Genomic DNA, 7880 nt, shown 5'->3' on the forward strand with positions numbered 1-7880 from the left:
GACGGGGGGGATTTGAAATGCCCCAACAACAATCCCTCTATTGCCCTATGGACCCTAGAGGCATTTGCCATAGGCTATGGATCATTTGATACAGAGTGGGAAGCCTGTCCACTAGCCTTCCATAGTACAGTAACTATTTGTGCCAGGAAGATCGTTCTAGTTGAAGTCAAAGTTAGACATCACCCCCATATGACAACCTATGTGTTGTGATAATTGCGTTGTTTGCTTTATAACCTGTTCATTCACATGCCTTGCGACCGTAATGCACCCTACTTGTAGAGAAATGCCAATGCCATCCTCCTCTCTTTCATGTTGACGAAACGGTCTATCACTCTGTCATACAGTATACGCTTTTATTTTTTGTTGTCCTAGGCTACCTAGCGAAAATGCTTGCTCGCTAACCTAACTTTCGTTCATGGGCAACGTTAGCTAGTTAAAATTAGCTTTCTACATCTAGCTACATATTGAACTTCCATCCTCTCATGCCAGGGGCACAACAATGTATGAATTATTGATTGGATCAGAATCGCCTTCATAATCATTGGCCAGCACGGAGAATTAAGTAAAATCACAAGTCCAAATCCCTATCTCCATCCATAGCTAATTTAGATAAGGGCCAATTTTAGCTAGCTAGCTAGCCACCAGAGGACAACAACAGAACAAGATGCAACAATTAAAGTTGCTTCTGTTAATGACGTATGCTCTCAAAGCGATTTGATAGGAGAGATGCCAAATCCAAGCTGGCTTCCCTTGACACTTTAAAAAAAAAAATTGCCAGTACCATTCACAGTTGAGCTCGCTCAGTTCAGCTCATCGCTGATTGGCAATTTCTTTCAACTTTTTTTGTCAAGGGAGGCCAAATGCTCGCTGGCTTCTCTTGCATTCAATGCTACAAGTGAGGACAATATTATTAGCATTACATGTAAGTCAATTTTTACCATCCCGTCTTTGGTCTCTATGAGAGTTCCACATATTGTATCTGATAGTGGTGACATGCCAAATGGTGATAACCGGAGAAATGTAAATGCTATTTCTACTTTGTTTTATTTTCCTAATAGGTATAATCCAATATTTGAGTCTCCTGTTGTTCTGAAATCTCAAAGTAATCTGACTTGTATTTAAACTCCGTATGATTTTAAATGCAGAAAAGTAGAAATGTTTACATCTTAATATTTGTAGTTTATTACCTAAAATGGATAATGTCAAGATCTGGGCCTCAGGCAGACCCTGATATTTTTATTGTATCTGAGACCTGGTTAACTGATTAAACCCCCTGTTTCTATGGATGGTTACAATGTGTTTAGGGCTGATAGGAAAGGCAAAGGTGGTGGTGTTGCTATTTACACAAGGAATATTATAGGAATATATATTACATTTGACCCAGCTGATTACAAAACCCACTCGTCCAAACTTAAAGGACCCAACGAAATCGACTTTGATTGACCTCATATTTACAAATACTCCAAAGAAATATGCTGGGAGTGGGGTATTTGCATTAGATATTAGTGACCACTGTCCCATTTTATGTGTCAGGGATATACGAATGCCTCGATCCAAACCTTGTTTTATCAACAAGAGGAATTTTTAAGATTTCAATGAACAGGCCTTTTTTTGTGACCTTTATTTTGGTGAATTTGATTGCATCTATACCTGATCCAGAGTTGGTTTTGAACCATTTCACAAATGCTTTCAATTGTATTGTAGATAAACATGCTCCCTTTAAAAAAAACTGATAATTAAAAATCAGTCTTGCCCTTGGTTCAGTCCAGAGCTATCTGAAGTCATACACAACAGAGATGTTGCCTGGGCCAAAGCTAGATAAAAAGCTAGACTCAGCCCCAGACTAGCAGTCTATTAAGCAATTGAGAAATATGTGTGTAAAACTAGTTAAACAATCCAAATCAGATTATTATGTTAATACACTATTTGAATGTACAGGGAACCCAGATAAATTCTGGAAAGCTGTTAAATCACTGAAGGGTTGTGTCTCCTCTTCTCTCACCCAAGAAATTCATTTAGATTCTGGCCCTATTACTGACAGAATTTATATCATTAGTGCATTTAATCACCATTTTATCTCTGCAGGCTTTATATTTTAATGTATTTCAAAGCCAGCTCTTGAAAATAGTAGTTTGCATGTAGATGGTGAAAATCTATTGAATGATACTGAAAATGCTGATCAGGAGTTCTCTTTTTGGAAATTCACTGATAAAGAAGTCCTCTGGATGCTTTGTAAACATTAGACAACAAAAAAATCTACAGGGGCTGATCATTTGGAGCCTGGTCTTCTTAAGTGTGCAGCACCCCTTATTCCTGGTTCGGTAGCCCACATTTTTAATTTAACATTGTTATCAGGAAGTATTCCAAAAGCATGGAAATCTGCATATGTGCTGCCACTCCATAAGGGTGGGGATACAAATGGTCTTCCCAACTATTACCCCATTTCAAGACTACCTTGTTTAGCTAAGACTCTTGAATCCTTGGTTAATGTACAACTTCGTTCCTTTTTATCTGATAATTGTATTCTTAATATAAACCAATCAGGGTTTAGGCCTGGGAATAGTACTACCACAGCAACCATGCTAGTTGCAAATGATCTTGTCAATGCCTTGCTCATTGACCTGTCGAAGGCGTTCGACACTTCTTGATCATTCTGTTTTGCTGAAGAAATGTTCAAGAGTAGGCCTGAGATATACAGCCAGCCTGTTTATGGTTTCAGAATTATCTTAGCAACAGAACTCAGGCCATCTTGATAGAAAAAGGTGTTCCTCAGTGTTCGATTTTGGGTACATTATTGTTCACTTTGTATATTAATGACATAGGAAACACTGTTAATATTCATCTCTATGCAGATGACAGTTTTGTATTCCTGTGCCACCTCAGTGAAGCAGGCCATTCGTGAACTTCAGCATGAATTTGATTCAATTCAGAGATCTTAAATTAGGTGTTAAATACAAGTAAAACCAAGCTCATGCTGTTCTCTAGGTCACGAAATGTTGACCCTGAGGACCTGCATATTTGCGCTATAAATGGAGCCTACATTGAGCTTGTTTCTCAATACAAGTACCTGGGTGTCTGGATTGACAAGTTGTTCTTCACAACGCATATAAAAAATCTGGCTAAGATTCAAGATAGTTTTTGTATATCAAAATAAATCATGCCTTAGTATTAAAAATAGGAGAATGATTGTTCAAACAATGCTTCCCCCTATATTGGATTTTGGTGATATTGTTTACATGCATGCAGCAACCTCTGTTTTAAAACCCTTGGACGCAGTCTACCATTCAGCAATACGTTTTATCACAGGGGACAATTTTAGGACTCATCTTTGTAGTCTGTACAAAAATGTGGGCTGGACCTCTTTGTCTGTAAGAAGAAAGCTGCCTTCTCTTTTATTTATTTACAAAGCAATATTACAGACACTCCCTCTATATGTAACATCATTAATTAAGATAAAAAGCATAACTTACCAAACCCGTTCACAGGAATGGATAACACTAGGGGTCCCTTCAGTCTCCACAGATTTGGGAAAATCTGCATTTTGTTTTTATGCCCCAAATTTGTGGAATAATCTGCAAAATTCACTGCAGTTATATTGGTGTTGGAGGGCCAGTAGGAGGCACTCTTTCCTCTGGTCTAAAATAAAATATCCCAATGCCCCAGGGCAGTGATTGGGGACATTGCCCTGTGTAGGGTGCCGTCTTTAGGATGGGACTTTAAATGGGTGTCCTGACTCTGAGGTCATTAAAGATCCCATGTCACTTATCGTAAGAGTAGGGGTGTTAACCCCGGTGTCCTGGCTAAATTCCCAATCTGGCCCTCAAACCATCATGGTCACCTAATAATCCCCAGTTTCCAATTGGCTCTTTCATCCCCTTCCTCTCCCCTGTAACTATTCCCCAGGTCATTGGTGCAAATGAGAACGTGTTCTCAGTCAACTTACCTGGTAAAATAACGGATAAATAAAAATAAAAATAAATGTGTGTGCTGGTGCTACTCAGCCAGTTCACATTATTGATTGAGGACGTCTATGTAGTTGAATGTGATCACTTTTATGAATTTTTTTATTTTGCTGAATTGTATTGTTTTATACACGTGTATGTTGTTTTAATATTCTGTTTTTATTGTAATGTGTACAGGGCTCTCTTGTAAAATAGATTTTAATCTCAATGTGACTCCCTGTTTAAATAAAGGTTAAATAAAAAATAAATCAAACAAACAGGAGGCAACCATGTCATACTCGTTTGGACCAGACAAGACTGGCTTCCCTTGGCATCCAAGAATACACGTCACTGTTCAAATGATGTCCAACTGACCCAGATTGAGATTTATAAATGGGACGTTTTGAGATTGCGTAAACAATAACAGTTATTGTGTGATGGCGGGGATGCAATGTTGTTTTCCAAACAAAACAACTGCAAGTTCGCTTGCTCTAGTTCCTCAACGGCACAGCTAGGAGAGCTCAAAAAAAAAGCACCGTATCGTTGAAGTCTCTTCTTTGAGTCATGAAAGTGCATTGATATTACATAGGAACTGTGCACACTTTGGAGAGGTGTGTGGCCACTTGCAGACACCACTTATTCCTTTCAATCAAACCCTTGTAATTTTTGTGTCTTATGTTACACCTACCCCACATTTTCCATATTACTGAATGTGTCCAGAGTATTTTCAGATTTCGTTAACAAATGCGGCGAAAAGTACAGTAAATGTAAAAGACATACACTCAACAGTGTAATGTTTGGATTCAGTCTTGTGTCAGGTGAACTGTTGTGTCCTCAAATTTGGTTGAATAATTTCCCTATAATCTCCAAACTGTTCCCTTTCAATTGCTACCATGGTTATGCATATGCTTTTCATATTTCCTTCTGTAAGAAACATTTAAATTTAGCTCTATCCATATAGGCCAATTCCCACGAGTGTAAAAGGTTAACTTAACCAATCTGAATTCATTCCTAAACTTAACCCTATTTTTTCCCTATCCCTGGGAACTCCTCTCAAAAACATGTTTGTTTTGTATTTTTAACAATTAGTCCACTGTTGATACAGTACCACAATGTTTTGCATGTCAGCAGTCAAGTTTGATGCATTTTGCAATCTCATGATGATGTGGCCAGTGACACTTTGTTTCTTGAATGTCCAATATCTTGAAAACTTGACTGCTGACATGAAAAACATTTTGGGACTGTATCAACAGAGAACTAATGAAAGAAAATAAAGATATAGTTTTGAGTGGAGTTTCCCTTTAACCCTTAACTTAATAGATGTGAAACAGACCAACACAGAGTTAGGTAACAGTGTCTCAACTTAAAATGTCAAAAACCGACATTTACTTGACTTCACCCATAGACATTTGGAAAAACATACACAAACGTCAAATTTGGAGGGTCAAACGGGATAATTTGTTGACCTGTGCATGCTCATGTCTCCTGGTCTCTCTTTTCAAACAGAGGGCTGACATTTTCCATTGGAAGAGAAAATCGTCCTCCCAGGCGCTCATGATTCATAGCATTGACAGTGAGGTTAAACAATGTTTAGCCGTAAACAGCTCCAGTTGCCCCTGAGAAGGTGAGAATGCACGCAAGCACACACTTTCTGTCACACACACACACACACCACACACACACATTACAGTAAGCCCTCGCCCACACTCTAATGCCATTAACCCTCAACATCAAACTCCAACTCAAGCTATACCACAATAAACAAAGTTCAAATGCAGAGACTCCGAGACCATTGAGAGCTTTTGAAGTGACAGGTTGACGCAAAATCTGTAGCCCATCTCCGCTAAACTGTATCAGCACAATGGACAGCGTCCTACACAGAAAAGCAATGCCTATTCAGCAATGGATATTAGGGTACGCTACGAGATAGAACGGGTAATTCACCTATTACAAACAGCCTGTGTGAATGCAGCATAATAAAACTAGTTGTTTTCCCGCAGTGCATTTCAAATGCTACTTGCAGTGCCTAGCGAATCCTTTGGTTTTAGCAATAGCATGCTTCCAGTCAGAATACCCGCCTTGGGCGAAGGCCTTGTCTGTGTTATTCCAGCCACTCTTCCTATAACCAGTTGCTATTAAATTAACCGTTTGGACAGAAAACCTGCGGCTGTAGGACTCTAGGCTAACCTGGGCTGGCTCCTCTTTTCCAAGATCGTCAGGAACAATCGGGGGTGGAGGGAACTATGAAGCCATCACCCTGGCGGCACTTGTGGAAAGGAGGGGCTCTTCACGCCGCACTAGCAGAGCTCGACAGCATCAACGCTGATGTGCTTGGCGGCGGCCTTGGTGGTTTCATTTCTGATATCCATGGTGGCAGTGGCAAATTAGTTGGTTAGAGATAAATAGGCTAATAACACTAACGCCTTTTATAGCGAGCTAAGAAGCTAACTAAACTATGTAGTGGTGGGGCGTGAGGCAGAGTTGAGTGAAGCAGCTTCAACTGTAAGCCTGACCCGTCCTTATAAATCAAAAATGACAGGCGGAGGCATATCTCGTTATTGACGTAGCCTAGCATAGATGAGCAGTGTTTCCACCGCTTTTTATGGAAACGCAAAGGAGTCCTACCAAACCGCCCAGCGGCTTTCCATAACCCCCTTACACACAAACACAAACTCTGCGGCGCGCTCTTTTCATGGTGCTGACACGTCGCAGCGGAGATACAGATTTGGCGCCAACCGGTCACTCAATCATTTGAACTTTTTGCTATTTTTAAAATAGGGACATAAGTTTCAACTGAGGGCTAAGGCCCCTTTTGCCCTCTCGTGGAACCGGGCCCATCTCCCTCGCTCTTTCTTCTCGCTTTCCCCAGTCTGTCCTCAACATTGTCACTTAGATTGCACAGGCCCTCGAACGAATTGAGGAAGAGAGACATTGCGAAGGAGGAGGGGATCAATAGGCAGGTAGTCTGGATTGAAGAGGCCACTTTGTTTGGGGGGGATGGAGGGAGGGATGGCGGAATGGAGGGATAGAGTTCTGGTAGTCATCAACCCACACTGTCCCTAATCTAAACAATTCAGTCACAAACTGGAGGTACTTAATGAAAAGTACTTTACTTAATCTGTACGTTTGAAGAGCCTGTAACACTAGGGTAGGTTATCACATTTCCACAGATTACAGTATCTAACCAGGACGACTAGTTTACTCACCATGGGTCTCCATTGGATTTGAAGTACTAGGAACTTGGTGTTATGAAGGTTATGGGCCAATATACAGTAAATACTTCTCTATGGTTTCTGAGCTATCACCCTCTGTCTCACTGCAATAATCTGAGAGTACAGTTAAGAGGGGTTAGGATTTAGAGAACAAGAAAGAGAAACAACACATCTGGAAGCTGCAGAAGAAAGGCCAGTAAAAAAAAGAAGACCCATACATCAGTGTGAATGTTAACCTGCATTCCAATTGCTGCCAAGACTCAAATCATTGGTGTAAAAACCTTCAGTATTGATACGTCGTAATTCACTGGGTTATTTCATAGTCGTACCCATATTCTGGTGAGGAGGAATCTAAATGACAAACAGGCGAAGACGGCAAGCTTTATTGGAGTAATGCCGGCAACTCCATAATCAGCTCCTTTCATAAGAGACAGCAAGTGGAATTGAATGTGACACAGACATCATAAAAACCCCATGATGGGAGTCTCATGTAGGCCTACATCCACACGTATGACACTCTCTCACTCTATAGCCAGCTAGCTTCCCCTCTAGCGCTAATTCATTTCGATTAAAATTAACATAAGAGATCAACGTTGGAGGACGCTGTGCGGATTGCATCAGAGAGGGTGTTTGCTTGCAACCATACCGCCCGTTCAGATCCTTTTTTTGTTTTAGGGACCGAGTAATGTTCGCTCTCCCTTGAGACGTTTTTCCGAAGCATGATTCA

This window comes from Salmo salar, chromosome 18, assembly GCF_965601325.2.
Source record: "Salmo salar chromosome 18, fSalSal1, whole genome shotgun sequence".
Taxonomy (NCBI): domain Eukaryota; kingdom Metazoa; phylum Chordata; class Actinopteri; order Salmoniformes; family Salmonidae; genus Salmo; species Salmo salar.